Here is a 21,009-nt window from a genome sequence, read left to right as displayed (position 1 = left end):
CTAAATCTACTCTTCTCTGCAACACTGCCATTTTGAAGACTGCTGTCACAGCAGTCTGTTGTAATCTGCAATTCACTTAAATTTCACCACTAAACTGAACCTCATCGTCATATGTGGCCTCTTTATTCAGTAGATAGATCCTTTGTAACTTCCTGTCACTCTTTAGCTATAGAGGGAGCCAAGGATGACCATGGTGTCTTAGCTGACACGCCTTTGATATATGAAGTAGAGAAGGACAGTTTCTTTCTGCCCTTACCCATATTTAACCACTCAACTTCAGACAAATTCTATTAATCGCAACAAACGTAGGGAACAATTTCTGTAATACTCACTGCATCTTAAAATAACCAAAGAATTTAGGCTGAAAGGGACCTCTGGAGGTTATCTAATGCAATGTCCTACTTGAAGTGTTACTAGCTTCACAGTTAGAGCAAGTTGCTTTGGGCCTTCTGACAGGTACTAGCAGTATGTACTCCTCTACACACTGTTCCAAGATCTTTGGAGTTTCCTTCATGATCTTGTATCTCACAAGAAGAATTTGAATACCTAAGACAGAGAAAACTTAAGCACCTACACCCAAAAGTATAACCTATATATCCTTCTCCTGCTTTCTTATGATTATTGATTCCTCTAAGAATCTATCATTCTTTAGGCATGGAACTGCTTCCAAGATGGCTGAGCTCAGTGTTTATACATTCATCTTGTCCCTAAACAGAAAGATAGTGTTGTGGTTTAATGCCAGGAGGCAGCCCAGCCCCACACAGATGCTCACTCAATCCCCCGCAGTGGGATGGGGGAGAGAACTGGGAAGGTACAAGTGAGAAAACTTGTGGGTTGGGATAAAGACAGTTTAATAGGTAAAGCAAAAGCTGCACGTGCAAGTAAACAAAATCAGAAATTCCATAACTACTTCCCATTGACAGGAAGATGTTACTTGGGAAGACAAATCCTATAACTCCAAACGTCCCCCCTTCCTCCTTCTTTCCCTGACCTTTTATTGCTGAGCATGAGTATGACATATGGTATGAGATATTCCTTTGGTCTGTTGCAGTCAACTGTCCCAGCTGTGTCCCCTCCTAACTTCTTGTGCATCTCCAGTCTACTCACTGGAGGGGTGGTGTGAGAAACAGAAGAGGCCTTGACTCTGTGTAAGGACTGCTCAGCAGTAACTAAAACATCCACGCGTTATCACCACTGTTTTCATAACAAATCCAAAACATAGCGCCATAGGAGCTACTATGTAAAAATTTAACTCTATCCCAGCCAAAATCAGTGTACATAGTGAAAAAGCTAAGTATCGCAGTTCCAAATTTCCCAACAGAATTGCTTTATTAACAGGCTATGTCTAAAACACAGTGGTAACATTGAGCTTAGCATAGAAGTTAACATCTATAACAATTTTCACTATCAAATAGAAATGGCTATCCTTGGGTAAGGAATTAGTAGGCTGTCTTCTGTTCTAGTTGTTCTACTGTGCAGACAGCAATAGCAAATTCTCAATAAATAAGAGAAAGAGGTAAAAGGATCATTGCTAAGTCGTGGGCAACGGGAGAGGTGCCTGAGGACTGGAGGAAAGCGAATGTCACTCCAGTCTTCAAAAAGGGCAAGAAGGAGGACCCGGGGAACTATAGACCGGTCAGCCTCACCTCCATCCCCGGAAAGGTGATGGAACAACTTGTCCTTGGTGCTGTCTCTAGACATATCAAGGATAGGGGGATCATTAGGGGCACTCAGCATGGCTTCACCAAGGGGAAGTCATGCTCAACCAACTTGATAGCCTTTTATGAGGACGTAACCCGGTGGATAGATGATGGTAAAGCTGTGGATGTGGTCTATCTTGATTTCAGTAAAGCGTTTGACACGGTCTCCCACAGCATCCTCACAGCTAAACTGAGGAAGTGTGGTCTGGATGCTCGGGTAGTGAGGTGGATTGCGAAGTGGCTGAAGGAAAGAAGCCAGAGAGTGGTGGTCAATGGGACAGAGTCCAGCTGGAGGTCTGTGTCTAATGGAGTCCCTCAAGGGTCGGTACTGGGACCAGTTCTATTCAATATATTCATTAATGACTTGGATGAGGGAATAGAGTACACTGTCAGCAAGTTCGCTGATGACACAAAACTGGGAGGAGTGGCTGACGCACTGGAAGGCTGCGCAGCCATTCAGAGAGACCTGGACAGGCTGGAGAGTTAGGCGGGGAGTAATTTAATGAAATATAACAAGGGCAAGTGTAGAGTCCTGGATCTGGGCAAGAACAACCCCATGTACCAGTACAAGTTGGGGACAGACCTGTTGGAGAGCAGTGTAGGGGAAAGGGACCTGGGGGGTCCTAGTGGACAGCAGGATGAGCATGAGCCAGCAGTGTGCTCTTGTGGCCAAGAAGGCCAATGGCATCCTGGGGTGGATTAGAAGGGGTGTGGTTAGCAGGTCGAGAGAGGTTCTCCTCCCCCTCTACTCTGCCCTGGTGAGGCCGCATCTGGAATATTGTGTCCAGTTCTGGGCCCCTCAGTTCAAGAAGGACAGGGAACTGCTAGAGAGAGTCCAGCGCAGAGCCACGAAGATGATTAAGGGAGTGGAACATCTCCCTTATGAGCAGAGGCTGAGGGAGCTGGGTCTCTTTAGCTTGGAGAAGAGGAGACTGAGGGGTGACCTCATTAATGTTCATAAATATGTAAAGGGCAAGTGTCATGAGGATGGAGCCAGGCTCTTCTCAGTGACATCCCTTAACAGGACAAGGGGCAATGGGTGCAAGCTGGAACACAGGAGGTTCCACATAAATATGGAAAAACTTCTTTACGGTGAGGGTAACCGAACACTGGAACAGGCTGCCCGGAGAGGTTGTGGAGTCTCCTTCTCTGGAGACATTCAAAACCCGCCTGGACGCGTTCCTGTGTGATATGGTCTAGGTAATCCTGCTCTGGCAGGGGGATTGGACTAAATGATCTTTTGAGGTCCCTTCCAATCCCTAACATTCTGTGATTCTGTGTAACATTCTGTGATCATAATCATATTTTTGTGATGAGAACATCTACTAAGGAATGATGCAGAACTAGCTTTCCCAAAGCTGTCTGGGAAACATGCTCAACTTTTCAGACATTGTGCAAATGATCTAACTTCAGGGCAAAGCTAAAGGGATTTTTTAGACGCTTAAAGCCAGAGATACAGGATCTGAATCCTGGTCTCCTCTATGAATTTACATATTGCATATAATACACTCTATCACAATAAAGGCATACATTAGAATTCAGTCATCTGAGTTAAGGTAGCTACTTAAAATGAATCATTATGATAACTAGGCATGATTACATGATGCGGGTGACACATGTGTTTACCATAGCTGATGAGAAGTTGTTAGGTATCAGTAACCAGGAAACAAGGCAAATGGAGCTGAATGTTTTCACGTAAAAGCCCTCCATCAGTCTTGTTTCTTGCAAAACACTATGGTTTCACTTCTTTTATTTGTTTTGAAAAACCTGCAGTATTGATTTTTATCCTGCTTAAAGAATAGATTTATTTTTTCCTTTGAAACCTAGTTTCTAGGCCTCAGGAAGGTTAAGTTTCTTAAGACAAGATATACTATAATTAGAGGACATCAGATTGTAAATGAAGTACCACTTGTGGGATTTGAAAGCCTGTAACTTTCAGAAAAACTCTCAGTAGAATATAATTATTCTAAATTCTTAGCACATCACACTGAGTCATGTTCAAGGGTTCATTTAGTAGCCAAATCATGACATTTTTCTTATTAATGAGAAAAGTATTTTGACTTGTTAAAAAGAAATATTTCTGGAAATCTCTAAACCTTTACTTGAAATAGCTAAGAAGAGACCTCACTTTGTGTAGCTTCTCCTATGTTATTGTCTTCTTTTGTTTTATTTATTTTATTGTATTTTTAAAAGATACCTGATTAGCTCTGTATATTTTTATTCTAGAATCAGCAAAAGTAGACACAGATATATCAGCAAGATATAAAGGCAGCTGATTAAGAAGTAGAATCTCCTAATGAGAAACAATTGTTTAGATTGAGGAGGAAAAAAGCTGACAATGAAGTTACATAGGAAAAAATTATTAGATTTGTACTCAGAAATGGCACTGTTGGCTATTTATTTGAAGATTAAAGATGCTTCCTGAATTTTCCTGAACTTTTTAATGTTTTCAAAGATGGGATTAAAATTTTGTCTTCTTTATTCAAGCTAATCTCAGTCCCGCAAAATTTAAAATTAGAAGATTGATCCTGTACTTCTAGCCTCCTGTAAAAGGTATATTTTTCTGAGGAGTCAAAGATTTTTCCTTAGTCTTTAGGTTATAAAAATTTCAAGATTTCAGCTTTGAAAATTGTCCTTTGAAGATGCAGAGATAAGGGATAGAACTGTGGATGTTCTGGACATTCATAAACCAAGATGAAAAGAAGGCTGTCAAAATGAAGCATTTAAAAAAATGTCTGTGCCGTGAGGGGCCACTTTGCTCAGTCAGGTACTAAAAATGAGATGTCAGATAATATTAAGCTTGTAAGTGTTGCTTTAGAAATAATTGATTATTAGCTACAGGGACTTGAAAGAAGGCATACAGGGATCATTAGAAACTTCACTTTGAGAAAGAAGGAAACCATGGGCTACTTATGTGTCTATAATCTGACACATTTAATGATTTTTTTGTCTTTCTATGATCATCAGTTTATTAGGATTGAACATTTTTATTGTAGTATTTTTTTTTCATAGTAGAGTAGAACTGGGGGGGGTCTATGACAAGACAAAAGAATTTTGTCATAAAAGATCTAGAATTTCAAATATATTAAGCTGAACCGTGAAACCCAAGTCATTCATATAGTTATTTCTAATCTAAGTAATAAACAAAAAGGTTAGAATAATTAAAAAGTAACATTTAGTCTGATTCCTTCTCATTGGATAAAGATTAAATCCTCCATATGCCAAATGTCAATGCATACTATTTTGAAAATCAGATTTTGCAATATCTGAAATAAGAGCTATAATTAAACAAATTGTCAGATTATGATGTTCAGCACATCTCTTTGCTTGAGAGCCAATTGTCATAGCTATTTAATTTTCAATACCACATCACTTTCTCAAGGCATTTAAGGAAGCATCCAATTCTGCCCTGTACCGTTACTGCGTACGTTTATTCTTTGCTTTGCTTTCCTAAAGGAGACATCTGTGTAAGTGTTTGAAAAAAATGAAAGCATCTATTAACAGTCTCATTACAGTAAATGAAAATTTGCAATTGTAGAAGTACTCTGTGTAATTTTTCTTTATATGAACCATAAGAAAGGAGAACTGCACACTGATAAATTGAAGGACAGCAATTATATTAAAAGAAAATATACATTTTATACATGTTAATCATAGTAGATAATCACATAATAAGAGCAGTCATGCAATTTATATACATATCTCAAGGATTTAAGCTGGGAGCTACCAAAACAGTCCTGGTGTTCCCCTTTCCAAATGGAATTCAATATTCTGCCCTAGGCCTAGGTTGAGAATCGTTGCCTAGAGGCACAGATTTAAAGGTCTGTCTTTAAATTTAATTGTATCAAAACAAGCTCTCCGGTATCTTTCTAGGCTTTGGCTGGTGTGACAGTCAGAGCTGGTGCTAATCTTATTGTTAATGTCAAAGACCAAGCGTGACAGCAGCAGACAAGATAGGCTCTAGTGAATGACAGAGTAATCAGTCTGAAATAGAACTAGTTCATCCATAAAGGATCAGGCTGTGGGAAATCACTATCAGCATGTCCACATGTTTACTTCTTTTCTCAATCTGATGGCAGTTAGATCGTTTAACAGCATATTTCTTTGTCAAAGATTATTTGAAATTCATGTTATTCTAACACTGTAAACCTAAAGGGATAAAAATCATTACGTCTGTCTGTATTATCGGTATTGAACATTTAAAGGTATAGTGAACATTCTTCTGTGAAAATAATTTCAGATATAATTTTAATTTTAATAATTGCTTATAATGAATGTCCCCAGTTCTGCAAACTTCCCTTTCAGTTTTCATTCACTGTCATAATAGGTCATTATACATCTTTAATAGTCAAATTCTTTAAAGAAAAAAGAATTTGTGAATAATTCCTACAGCAGTAGAACTATGACATGCTAGTCAATTTATAACTTTTGTGAATTCATAACACAAATGAAGCAATAAGAGTTATGGGCCTGTAGCCCTTAACACAAGGACAGTAGCAGGGGTTAGGACTTAAAAGTACAGTTAAACTTGTGATACTTTTTGTTGGTTATGCTTAAAATTTCTAGATTCTGTCCCTCATCTCTGTATTTATTCTCTTGGATAGATATTAAGGTTAGATTCTTAACGATTTGTAGATAGAAATAATTTACAATTATTATTTAGAAGATACTTCAAGATTACAGATAATCTGGATATTTAAATTTGTGGAGGGAGAGGACGACATAAAGCTGCTTGCTTATGGTATGGTGCAGGGGTATGCATCAACTGGGCTGGTGGTAATCACAAAAATGAAAAAGGGTCTTAGCTTTCTGTTTAATTCATGGATGTTCATATGTGACCCTGTGGTGGCTGTGTTTTCTTAAATAACAGAGAAACTACTTTTCATAATATGTGACTCTAATTACAGGAAAATAAATAAATAAAGTAAATGAGAGCAAATTCCTCTTTGGAGAAATGGACAGACAAATGTGTTTGTTCAGATGAATGCTAAAATATTTAGTTTAACGTACAACTACTTCAAAATATTGAACAGATCTTTTTTTTATATTAAGATGAAGCACTATGTAACATGATTATATCGACACACTGTGCCAGGCAAGTTTATTAGCTAACTTTAGAGTGATTTTAGTACATGTAACTAGCAAGTTTGTCTGCCAATGGAACAGAGGTGAGAATAGATTCTCAGTCTCCAATTTCCTCCTTGCCCCTGTCTGTGATGGGGTCTCCATGACCCTGCACCAAGTTCTGTGACATCTGCATTGCAATAATACTACTGATACTCTTTGACTACAAAGATCTTGCAGTGTCACTTTTTTACTACACAAAGAGAGGATCCTGTCTTCCTCTCTCTATTCTTCATGCCTGGCAATGACTAATGTGATTCTAGCTTAATGAGACATTTTGTGCTGGGGTCTTACTTTAAATGAGAAAGATGGAGAGACGAAGGCCAGGGTAAGGACGTCAGAATTCCTGCTGATGTACAAGTCACTTGAATATGATTCAAGAATGCCTCTGGAGCACCACAGTATGCTCTGTATTCTATTTTCAAATTCTTCTTTTATATAGCTTTAGATGAACTGTGCCAGTTCTGATTTTCTGGCAAGTTCTAAAGTTGTTTTTCTTTCTTTCAACTGCACAGTAGTGTTCTCTCCATAAGACAGTTTTATTGACAACTGTTTTTTTAAGTCTTGATGCTGTTGGCAACAACAATAAAAATATAATAATTGTGCATTTCTAAGCAAAATAAAATTCCAAATCGAAATAACTTTATATAATATTTTGGCTCAGAAAGGTCAGATTTAAATTTTAAGTACAATGTGAGCCAGGTTCTCAATATGTGGAACACAGGTCCAACAATTAACACCTGTTCTTAAATCTCATGTTTCAAACATTCCACATCAGTTATATTTTTGCCTTCATGTTAGGTAGTTCAGTAAACCAGAATGTTTTCTCACAGCTAGCTATCTCTACCACTCTTATTTTCAGTTTCCAAAAAGCTTTGTTTGGATGCCAACAGCCAACAGTAAACATATTTCATAAAAAGCAGCCCATTCAAGTTATTCAAACCAACGGAAAATCTCCTACTAACTTTTGGGTAAAGCTGCTGATTAGTAATAATAGTTTTGAGATACAGTAATTGGGCTTTGACTGAGATATTTAAGCAGCTGCTTGCAAAATAGTGGCTGATCCAGTGCTAATCCAAACATATTTTAATTGTAACAGAAGAACAGGTGTTCATTTATAATAAATCTATTTTCTCAATATTTCCAGGTGAATAAATACTAAATGCTTAAAAGCAAGGTAGTAAAGGTTAGATCTCAAATGCAGGCAATCAGAAGAATGCAATCCAAGCATAAGTAATATCCAAAACCTCAAACAAATAATTACATGATTCACTCAAGTGAACCTTCTCACCTAGAAAGGCTCTGCAAACTGCTTATTATTGTAGAGTTCAGTGTACTTAATTTAGTTTTTATTTCTTTCCAGGTGATGTTGCAAGTTCAGGAATCATTTTGGCTCTCCAAAATGCTGTAGTTTCCAACTATAACCTCCAAACAACACATGCTCTTAAGCTCTTAAATTGAAAACGATTAATTTTATTTTATTTTATTTTTTGCAATGACAAGTAAAGCTCAATTATGGAATTGGAATCTAGAAGAATAAGAGGATATAAGGATCTAGATTTTGCCTGCTTTCAGAAGACAATGAAAAGAGGACTTTTAAGAATAAGTCTCAAAAACAAAGATACATGAAAAGGAGGAGGAAAAAAAAAAAAGAAGCAGCAGAACATAAACCATTTCAGGTTATGCAAATAAATTTTGAGATATTAAGTTTAACATGAAGGGTGGATGAGGGTTAGATTTTACATGAGTTCAGTTTAGCATAGCTGCTGAGAGATACATAGGGTTCTTTAAAAATCAGAATATACAATCTGTAAAGTAATAAGGAATCTTGGATCTTTCTCATGTTCAACATTTAATAAGAATCCCTTTTGTACAATTACAAGGTTATGGTCAACAACTAAGGAATAGAAATATCAAATTCTAATTAATGGGCCGAGATGACTCTGTCTGAGATGTATCCATCAATGTAATGTACTCTATGAGCAAATACATTTTCATTCTTAAGTTGATAACCAGTGTTAGTTTTTATGTGCATCTGCTTACTCTTTCAAATACAATCATCCACTACCTGGCTGAGTCAGGCTATTTGATTGCTTTATTTAATTTCAGTATCAAATGGCCAATTTGCAGAAGGATTTCTGTATTTACATTTGTTTGGGAGTTATTTTTCATGAATTCACTTCAACTGCATGTAATCAATTTTGTAAAAAAATAAGTAGTTCAAAAGAACAGAATAAAAGACAAAGAAATATGCAAAATCTAAAATAAATGGCATCTGTGAAGCAGATTTAATTTCTGTACTTTAAAATGTGCCATATTGTAATTATAAAGATTTAGGTAAATTTAACTACTTTATGTAAACTCAATAAGGCAAATTCAATTGTGTTTCATTTATTTTAAGTCAATTATGCTGTGTAATATGTTTCTTTCAGTTTGCAGGCAGCAGTGGCAGTGCCCAAGCTGTTTATGAAACTTCAAATTAAATTTTTGGATGTATTCAAGACACGAAGTACAGACAAAATTAGATTAATGAAACAATGATCAAAATGAACTTAGCCTTATAATTTATTCCTTCTAAAAAACGAATATTAGATATTTTGGTAAGCTCCTTTGTTTTTCAGAAGTTTCTGAGAATCAGTACAAGTCAGTTTATCAGTGGTGTTCAGAAGATACAATCAAATTTTGGAGAGATTTGAACAATTGTCTGAATAGTTGGGCTCAAAGAATTGTGGTAAATGAGGAAACATCTGGCTGTCGGCCAGAGACCAGTGGTGTTCAGGGCTCAGTCGTAGGGCCACTTTTCTTTAATGTTTTTATCAATGACCTGGACGCAGGAGGAGTGCACACTAAGTACTTTTGCCAATGATATTAAATTAGGAGGAGCGGTTGATGCCCTTGAGGGTAAAGAGGCCTTACAGAGAGATCTTGATAGATTAGAGTGCTGGGCAATTGCCCACCTTATAAAATTTAACAAGTGCTGAATTCTGCATCTGGGATGGTGTAATCCTGGATGTACATGTAGACTGGGGGATGAGTGTAGCCCTGCAAAAAGAGATCTGGGGTAATTAGTTGATGGTAAACTCAGTATGAGTCAACAATGTGCCCTGGTGGCCAAAAGGACCAACTGTATCCTGGGGTGCATTAAGCACACAGTATAACTCAGAGGCTGAAAGAAGTGATTGCCCCACATATAAGCAGCATTTGTGCAGCTTCACCCCAAATACTGTGTGCAGTTTTGAGCTCCACAACATGGGAAGGGTATAAAAATATTAGAATATGTCCAAAGGATATCGAAATGATCAGAGGGCATGACTTCTGAGGAGTGGCTGAGGATACGAGGTTTGTTCAGCTTAGAGGAGTCTGGGGGGGTGATCTCGCTGTCTACAGCTCCCTCATGAGGGGAAGCAGAGAAGGAGGTGCTAATATCTTCTGTCTGATGTCTGGTGGTAGGATGCAAGGGAATGGCTTAAAGTTGTGTCAGAAGTTCAGATTGGATATTAGGAAAAAGTTCTTCACTGAGGGTGTGGTCAAGCACTGGAGCGAACTCCCCAGGGAAGTGGTCATGGTTCCAACCCTGCTGATGTTCAAGAAGCATTTGGACAATGATCTTAGATATATGGTTTAACTTTTAGGCTGCTCTTTCTGGAGTCAGGACTTGGAATGAGTGATCCTCGTGGGTCCCTTCCAGCTCAAGGTGTTCTATGATTCATATGAATCATAGAGTTCTATTATTCGAAAAATGATTAGTCTTTTACTCTGTATGTATTTGCCTTAGTATACCTGAAGAATCTCAATCTGAATAACCTATTCAATTGTTTCCACTGTTAACTGAGGTATTTTTATACTAACAATATTTCAGAAATGGTTTCAAAACTCAGATCTTCATTTTTTTATGTATTTTCATTACATAATAGTACAAGAAGCTAAAACATTAGTTTAACTGTACTTTTGACTTTCTAAACTGTCTGTTGACATTGTTAATATTTACCATTTCTGTTTAAAAAAAAAAGAAAAGAAAAAATATAAACAAAAAATACTATAATTTTGAATAATTAATTACAGGTCATTTTAAATTGTCTGAATTTACTCATAGACCTGTGGTTTCTATCCACAGAAGCTCCACAAACTGATCTACTGAATGTGTTCTCTTAAAATTAGTATGAAAGTAAGAACAAAAATAAAACAACATTTTTACTTCAAGGTAGTTCAGCAGAAGTTCCATGACATCTAATGTGAAGGAAAAGAGGAAAATATGTGTATATTTTTGCAGACATCTGCCCTTATTCATCTCTCAGTGAGGTAAGCAATCAATTTTCTCATATTTTTTTGTATAACTCTAATTTATTTTCACCACCATTTCGTGAAACACTCTACTCCTGATCAGTATAGCAGTTTCTATCTATAAGTGTTTCTTCACTTCAGCTTCATGCAAAATGCCACATCTATACTGGATAATATTCTGTCAAATAAGAATTATTTTATCCATAGTAAAACTGCATATTCAAGATAGCTTTTATTGCAGTGTTCAAAAATGTTAAAATTACTTTAGAGTAAAGCCTTGACTTGGACAGAAGTATAGAAATGTAAAAAAGAATTCCCCTTCAGTTTCTCTGAATTAATTTACAGATCGTACAAACCCTGAAGAAAAACGATTTTGTTAAAATGAAAGGTATACGTCTCCAGGGTTTGAATTCAGGATGTACTCATTTGACTTCCACAAGCAAATACCTCAGATGCTGGAAAGGTGAGAAAAGTAAAGCTTAAACTTCCAGCTGAAAAGAGGCATTAAAAAAAACCATCACAGGTAAACATTTGCTTTAGATTTGTAGGCAAGTGTTTGGATTTCTTCCTTGGCTATGAAGAAGCAAAGGATGATTTAAGAAAACTAGCTTAATGTAGATACATTGTGAAAGACTTAACAGTATCACAAATGATTGAGAAACCTGGTGCTTCAAAGAGTTACATCAACTTCTGTTTATGTTTGAAACTTTTTTAAAGTACCTTGGTCTGTACTCCAGTTGGTTTTCTTTAGCTTGTCACAACAAACAGCCACATTCATAATGAGACAGGAAAAGAAGGGTTTAAGTTCCATATTTGCTAAAGCTGGCTGTAGAAAATTAAACGATCAAAACAAAAGAATTACTTTTCCTGACGTACCTTGGTGAATCTCTGAGTTTCAGGCCTACCTTAGATATTTTTCTTGGATTCTTAAAAATACGTTAGCCTTTCAGTGAATCTTATCTAATTATGTGTATACAGTAATAAAGATTATTAATAAAAGAGGGTATAGAAGGTGTTTTAATGTAGATACAGCATCAGCTTGGGAAATAAATGTACAAAAAATCTCTGTATGTGGGTATAAAAAAAAGAACTTCCACATTGGAATACAATGAAATTGTCTGTATTAATTCCCCATTGACCTTACAAGAAGGAGCAGGGCCCTGGTAACTAAAATGACTTGGAAGTTTTCTTTAAGATGATTTACTACTCCTTAGAAATCTGTCACCTTCAACAGTGCAACATTGGGAATTGTGCTAGTTTGTGCATTTCAGAGTAAAGGAAAATCTTTAACTATATTTCTCCATTAAAAAAAAAAAAAAAGAAAGAAAAGAAAAGAATAAATAACCTTCAGTTCCACAAGAAAATTATAAACTCTGGAAAATACAAGGTAAAACACTTTAAAATTAAAAACAAAACTGAAGCCAAAGAGTTATCCTCTGCTGAAGTCTTCCACTATTTTGCAGGGGGTATTTTTTTTTCTTGTCTGTTTTTTTACAGTGTTCATCACAGGTTTTAATTTCATCTTTTCTGTTCTGCTGGAGTTCTGTATGTTAAACACCAGTTGTGTAAGTATTACAGATTCAAATTAAACTACACTAGAAACAGATCGTATCCCCCTAACATACTGTTAAATGTTTCTGTGTTTCCATTATATTTAACTGCTTTAACCATACAGGCTGTCTGCTCTAGAAATGTATTTCTTTTCAATATTGCTCCCCTGAATGGCTTTATTCTTCCATACTATATAAATATGTTTATCTTCTCTCATCAAATCACATAGTGGTCTAGCATTTTTATTGGCAGGTAGGGGAAATGCTGCTTTACTTATAGATTTAATGGTGTTACAGTGTTTTAGCTCAAAAATCTCATAACCAGAAACGAACAGGGATTGCCTAAATACTTTTTGTTTTAAATTGCAAAGTTTATGTGTAACATAAGTGAGTATACTTCAGAGAACTTCAGTACAATCATACCTGAAAAACTTAGGCCCTTGACTGTGGGAGATAGAAGGGTGCAAAGCCTTTCAGTGAAGAAAGACAATGAGGAGCCCCTGACTTATTCTTCCCATTCTCCAGAGCCCATTGAAGTTATTCTTTAATGGCATGTAATAGTATTTGATAGATCTTACAGAAAACCAAACAAACAATCATGGTATGGGCTTAGACATTGTACTTCATGGACGTAGTACATCCATGAAGTACGTCCCGCACTTCAAGAAAGATGTTGAGGTGTTGGAGCGAGTCCAGATGAGGGCGACCAAGCTGGTGAAGGGTCTGGAGGGTCTGACCTACAAGGAACAGCTGAGGGAGCTGGGGTTGTTTAGCCTGGAGAAGAGGAGGCTCCGAGGTGACTTTATTGAAGTCTACAAGTACCTGAAGGGAGGTTGTAGTGAAGTGGGAGTCGGCCTCTTCTCCCAGGCAACTAGCGATAGGACAAGAGGACACAGACTCAAGCTTCACCAGGGGAGGTTCAGGTTGGACATTAGGAAGAATTTCTTTTCCGAAAGGGTTATTAGACATTGGAATGGGCTGCCCAGGGAGGTGGTGGAGTCACCATCTCTGGATGTGTTTAAGAAAAGACTGGACATGGCACTTAGTGCCATGGTCTAGTTAACATGGTGGTGTCAGGGCAATGGTTGGACTCAATGATCCCAGAGGTCTCTTCCAACCTGATTGATTCTGTGACTCTGTGATTCTGTATGTTTTTTCAGAATACGCAGACCCCCATGAGACCAGTCCTTACAGGCATTTGCACATATCCATTGGAATTAGTGGAAAAACTCATGGTATTAAAGACAAGCACAACTACAGATGTTTTTAGGAAATTGACACCATTCCCTACGCTTTTATCATTCAGTGAATACTGGGTATTACATGAAGAGAAACAGGGAACTTCATTGCAAGGATAGAAGGCAGTTTAACTTTGACATGGCAGTAACCTGGCAAGGATAGATATTTTAAGGTTCCATGGGTTCCTTGTAGTTTTCTCCTCAAGATAAGATGAAAAGTTTCTAAAGACACAAAGATATGCAAAGCAGTAAAGATGAAAGTGACTGAAGAGTTAAATATCTTATAATATTGAGTTATAATATTGAACACTACAGAAAACATCATTATACCATTTTACAAATTCCTACTATGGCTAGATATTAAATAATTGTGCATTTCTAGTCCTCACATTCTAATGAACATTTAGTAGGAGTATATAAGCTTCTCAGAAAAGTAACAAAAATACACAAAATTATGGGAGGAAAAAAAAAAGTATTGTATAAGGAACAACTGATAAATGGGGACAATTAAATCTAGAAAATACAGGAGGGAAATGGTAATGATTTATAAAAATACATGTGCCACCAACAAAGTGAACTAGGAAATAGTCACTTATTCTCAAAAATATGAGAACTGTTGTTCATGGAGTAAAATTAGGAAGGGGAATGTATAGTCTATTCCAAAACAATCGAAGACAGGTTGTTGCTCATGCATTGTAGGAACTGTGGAGTACCTTGCTATAAGATCTTGTGAAAGCAGCTTACATGAATGATAAAGCAATTAGATAAATTTGTGGAAGAAGAATGTAAATCCTGCTTTAAAAGAATTTGAGTTTCTGTCCAACTCCATGAAATTCATATTCATTTTTTTTCCAGTTTGTATATTTAAAAAGCTTAAGAAGAGACAGAAATACTAACAGAGCAATATTGTCATTGTGCCTAAGCTTTTATGTATGAAGCTTCGCATGACTGGAATGTGGTCATGGATGGCTATGTCCTGTTCAGGAAAGACAGGACGCTAAGGAGAGGTGGTGGAGTTGCTTTTTATGTGAGTGAGCACCTAGAATGTATTGAGTTCTGTCCAGAGGTGGATCAGGAGCGAGCTGAGAGTTTGTGGGTGCGAATTAAGGGGCAGGCTGGCAGGGGTGATACTGTTGTGGGTATCTATTACAGGCCACAGGATCAGGATGAGGAGGGTGATGAGGCCTTCTACAGGCAGCTGAGAGCAGTCTCGCAATTACAGGGCCTGGTTGTTGTGGGGGATTTCAACTACCCTGATATTTGCTGGGAGGCCTACTCAGCCAGACATCCCCAGTCCAGGAGGTTCCTCCAGTGCATTGATGATAACTTTCTGATGCAAATGGTGGATGAGCCAACTAGGAGAGGAGCGCTGCTGGATCTGATCCTCACTAACAAGAAGGGTCTGGTTGAAGAGGTGAAGGTTGAGGGCAGCCTTGGTTGTAGCGACCATGAGATGGTAGAGTTCAGGATCTCATGTGGCAGGACCAGAATAGCTAGCAGAATCACAACCCTGAACTTCAGGAGGGCCAACTTTCGCCTTTTCAAGCAATTGCTAGGGGAAATCCCATGGGACAGGGTACTAGAAGGTAAGGGGGCCCAAGATAGTTGGTTAGCATTCAAGGACTGCTTCTTCCGAGCTCAAGACCACAGCATCCCAACAAGTAGGAAGTCAAGGAAGGGTACCAGGAGACCTGCATGGTTGAACAGGGAACTGCTGGGCAAACTCAAGTGGAAGAAGAGGGTGTACAGATCGTGGAAGGAGGGGCTGGCCACTTGGGAGGAATAGAAGTCTGTTGCCAGAGGATGTAGGGAGGCAACTAGGAAAGCTAAGGCCTCCTTGGAATTAAACCTTGCAAGAGAGGTCAAGGACAACAGAAAGGGCTTCTTCAAATACATTGCAGGTAAAGCCAACACTAGAGGCAATGTAGGCCCACTGATGAATGAGGTGGGGGTCCTGGAGACAGAGGATAAAAAGAAGGCGGAGTTACTGAATGCCTTCTTTGCCTCTGTCTATACTGTTGGAGGCTGTCCTGAGGAGTCCCGGACCCCTGAGGCCTCAGAAGAAGTCAGGATAGAGGAGGAATCTGTCTTGGTTGATGAGGGCTGGGTCAGGGACCAATTAAGCAACCTGGACGTCCATAAATCCATGGGCCCTGATGGGATGCACCCGCGGGTGCTGAGGGAGCTGGCGGAAGTCATTGCTAGGCCACTCTCCATCATCTTTGCTAAGTCGTGGGCAACGGAAGAGGTGCCTGAGGACTGGAGGAAAGCGAATGTCACTCCAGTCTTCAAAAAGGGCAAGAAGGAGGACCCGGGGAACTATAGACCGGTCAGCCTCACCTCCATCCCCGGAAAGGTGATGGAGCAACGTGTTCTCGGTGCTGTCTCTAGGCACATCAAGGATAGGGGGATCATTAGGGGCACTCAGCATGGCTTCACCAAGGGGAAGTCATGCTCAACCAACTTGATAGCCTTTTATGAGGATGTTACCTGGTGGATAGATGATGGTAAAGCTGTGGATGTGGTCTATCTCGATTTCAGTAAAGCGTTTGACACGGTCTCCCACAGCATCCTCACAGCTAAACTGGGGAAGTGTGGTCTGGATGATCGGGTAGTGAGGTGGATTGTGAACTGGCTGAAGGAAAGAAGCCAGAGAGTAGTGGTCAGCGGGACAGAGTCCAGCTGGAGGCCTGTGTCTAATGGAGTCCCTCAAGGGTCGGTACTGGGACCAGTTCTATTCAATATATTCATTAATGACTTGGATGAGGGATTAGAGTGCGCTGTCAGCAAGTTCGCTGATGACACAAAACTGGGAGGAGTGGCTGATGTGCCGGAAGGCTGTGCAGCCATTCAGAGAGACCTGGACAGGCTGGAGAGTTGGGCGGGGAGAAATTGAATGAAATATAACAAGGGCAAGTGTAGAGTCCTGGATCTGGGCAAGAACAACCCCATGTACCAGTACAAGTTGGGGACAGACCTGTTGGAGAGCAGCGTAGGGGAAAGGGACCTGGGGGGTCCTAGTGGACAACAGGATGACCATGAGCCAGCAGTGTGCCCTTGTGGCCAAGAAGGCCAATGGCATCCTGGGGTGTATTAGAAGGGGTGTGGTCAGCAGGTCGAGAGAGGTTCTCCTCCCCCTCTACTCTGCCTCGTGAGGCCGCATCTGGAGTATTGTGTCCAGTTCTGGGCCCCTCAGTTCAAGAAGGACAGGGAACTGCTAGAGAGAGTCCAGCGCAGAGCCACGAAGATGATTAAGGGAGTGGAACATCTCCCTTATGAGGAGAGGCTGAGGGAGCTGGGTCTCTTTAGCTTGGAGAAGAGGAGACTGAGGGGTGACCTCATTAATGTTCATAAATATGTAAAGGGCAAGTGTCAAGAGGATGGAGCCAGGCTCTTCTCAGTGACATCCCTTGACAGGACAAGGGGCAATGGGTGCAAGCTGGAGCACAGGAGGTTCCACTTAAATTTGAGGAAAAACTTCTTTACGGTGAGGGTGACTGAACACTGGAAGAGGCTGCCCGGAGAGGTTGTGGAGTCTCCTTCTCTGGAGACATTCAAAACCCGCCTGGACGCGTTCCTGTGTGATATGGTCTAGGCAATCCTGCCCCGGCAGGGGGATTGGACTAGATGATCTTTCGAGGTCCCTTCCAATCCCTAACATTCTGTGATTCTGTGATTCTGTGATCAGAATCTTTGCCTTACTTAGATTAGGATTCATTCTGATGTGAATCAAGGTTAAACATTTAAGGTCATTTTGTTTATATATAGCATCTACTTTGTTTCTTCAGAACTTGCATATAGTAGATATGAGTAGAGTAAATCAAGCAGGAGACAGAAAGACAAAGAAAGATATATTATTAAGGAATTTATTTATTTTTCTAGTTAGTCAAATTCTTTCTTCTTCTACAGAGTTCTTCGATGCTGAGACATCACCATCGTTACTTATGACAACTGGTTTAAAATGTCTGTTCTTCATTTTCTGTGTGCCAGATTTGAGATATAAAAAACAGATTTTCTGAGCAGATGAAAACTCCCTTTTACAAATAATATCAGTTAAATTCTACCACTATTTACTGATACAAAATGCTAAACAGTCCTGAAAAATAATGTCTGAGATGTCTTAGACTAAGCACTCAAAATAAGTAGAAAAATTTTGTATTAATCTCTCTATATCTCAGTTCTTTGCTGTAAAATGTGAACTTCACAGAAGTACTACAATTAAGAATTTATGTTTATAACATGCCTTTTTTTTTGTCCAGATCTTTTTATTTTGTATTCAGAACTAGTTTCATAGTTTCTAATGAGTAAAACGATGAACTATATATGACAGGAAAAAAAAAAGAAAATAGAGCAAATATAATGAACAGTGGTTCAGTAACTAAGCACTGTCTATTTCCCTTCTGCTGAATGTGAATAAATCTAACAATGTAGATTGCACAAATAAAGACAAATATAACATGTTTGCACAAGGACATTAAATGAAAACTACATAAGCAACTTCCATAATGGTGTTTTATATATATCAGTGCTTAGGTTTGCAATATTCTGTTTTATGAGCATTCTTTCTTTTATTGCAGTGTATGCATGCATGTGTATGCATGTGCAAAAAAAATATATATATTGAAAATGAATACTTCTTAAAATTTGCCATTCTGATGGATGCATGAAAGAGCAAGACTTAAACCTTTTTTGCTCAGTGTAGTGTCACAGATTTTTCCATGTGTAAAAAGCAATTTTTATTTTCCAAAACAGCTGTTCACAAAGTGGAAATGTATTGCAGATTAGATAGTGAGGGAAGCAAAGGCTAAAGACAGCAAACATTAATTTTGATGTGGCTCTTTAACCACATGAAGATGATTCATCATGTTAAAGCTTAAGTTGGATAAGGAGTTAACCTGGGTATCATTAAAGAGATCTGAATAAAGAACTCAAAATCTGCTGATTTTTTACTGACATGTCCTTTATTTACTCTCCCCGATCCTGTTTAAGTAATACTCTGTTTAAATTAGCTGCCTTTGCCTCTGGGTGAACAAAAAGACTTAGGAGCAAGGCTCTTTCATTTTTTTCTCCCTTTATTGTTACGTCTATATGCTCTCAGATACACCATTAATTCAGGCAACAATTAATAATGATGTCATTTTAATTTTTCTTTTTCCATGTCTCTACCATTATTGGAATATCTGAATTACTTCTTAAAACATTATTTTATTATGAGTTAAGAAAGTGATATATCAGTATTCCCTTGATTCTAAGATTCTATAATTCTATGATTTCTTACTTTTGTTTGGATTACACCAGTATTTGTGACCTATCTTAACCTGGGCTCAGTTAGTTATGGTGTGAAAATCCAAGTACATTAAAAAAGTATAAAGATCCTTAAAAAATGCATTTTTGAACAGAAAGCACTCCATATTTGGAGTTTAGGACTATTTGACACATAGTTCACTTTTAAACTGCAACTGGCCATTCCCTATTAGAAAGAAATTTACAGAAAATAATGGTATGTCATGTATTTTTCCAAGAAGGTATTTTATGTATATAACCTGAAAGCATCTTACAGTTATTTGGCCTTTAAAAATTATTTAATAGTAACGGAAAGCAAATTGCTAGAAAGTTTTTTGATTTAATATCACTTCCTTCTCCAGGTTTGTTCAAATTAATCCACAACATTTCATTTTGGTGGGTTGTTTAAACATCTGAATGTCTTTTCTGTTTACATATATTTAAAACACATCTACATTACCTACATGTTCAGCTTATTTCCTCTGTCTTCCCTGTTATAGGGTGAGCACTGACATGAATAGCAGCCCTATACATCCCAGCTGTCATTTACAGGAAATGCAGATTCCCAGTCTAGACAGGAGTTGGGGTGCACTCTAGCAATAGGGGTAGGAACCAGGTCACACAACAAAACATCAAGCTAAACATAATCAGAAGAAATTACACTGTCTGCTTAGTGGAAACTTCCTATGTATATCTCAATGTTTGGCCTGAGTGCTTAAGAGATGCTTTATACACCATCCAGCAACAACTGGTCTCGTGCAAGGTGCATGGAATGAAACCCACGTTGCAGTGAGGTAATTTTGCTGAATAAATTTCATCCATACTTATGCCAGAGGAAAACATACTGATTATCCTAAGAGTTGCTGTTACCCAGTTTTGCCATTTGGGAAAGAAGTTGCTCTAAATCTGCATAGGACAAAGACGTATCAAATTTTGGCATTGAGAACAGTAAAGTGCTGGTATTGAAAGTTAATAAATACTAGTAGTTTTTATGTGGCATTAGAGGAGAGAAACTTGATTTGGGGAGAAGCTTGTTTTGAATTCTGCTTATTAAAGGAACTGATAACAACTGATTGCTGAGATAGTGTAAAAGAGAGAGGAGAGCACTCATACAGATATAAAATGAGATTTCTTCAGATTTGTCCTTGATAAATTTTATGAATATTTGTGTAAGGAATAAAAATAATTGAAACAGAAATATGCATGCCTCATGCTGACAAAAAATGTTTGTGCCTAATAGTTTGGAGAAATTATTTGAGAATTGTTTATTCTTATGGAAAGATTGCCCTATACAGTGCTGCCAAGGACAGTTTCAGCTTGAATAACTATCTATATAATGACATTCACTTAAGTTACAGTGATTTAACTTCTAAAGTAAAGTTAGACATCACTGCATACTAAGGGGTGCATGATTTTTTTGTGTTTTTTTTTCTTTTTTCCTTCCTACTGAATGAAGGAATGAAATGTGGCATTAAAAGCTGAATAGGAAGGACATATTTTGTTTTGTAAAAGTGTAGTTTCTTCTTCCAGCTATGGGACCTAACTTTTTCATAATAGAAAAGAAAGGTTGTTTATTTATGTATTTGTATTTCTACTTAGTTGTGAAAAGAAATAAGTAAAAGATAAACTCAAAACATCCAATTCCGTTCCTCTCCACAGATACAAGATTATGAAAGTGATGGGTTTGTTAACCTGTGGAACAGAACAAAATGGCTAGGGTTCTGCCTCTTGTACGTGGATTGTCCTGGACAGTAATATGCACTTTCAAAGTCTGTAAGCAGTTGTTTGTACCAGAGGACCCTGTGGTTTTCTCGTGAATATACTAGTTATCTG

Source organism: Nyctibius grandis, chromosome 2 (assembly GCF_013368605.1).
Source record: "Nyctibius grandis isolate bNycGra1 chromosome 2, bNycGra1.pri, whole genome shotgun sequence".
NCBI lineage: Eukaryota > Metazoa > Chordata > Aves > Nyctibiiformes > Nyctibiidae > Nyctibius > Nyctibius grandis.
The sequence above is the reverse complement of the archived record's forward strand: the minus strand, read 5'-3'. Positions refer to the sequence as shown.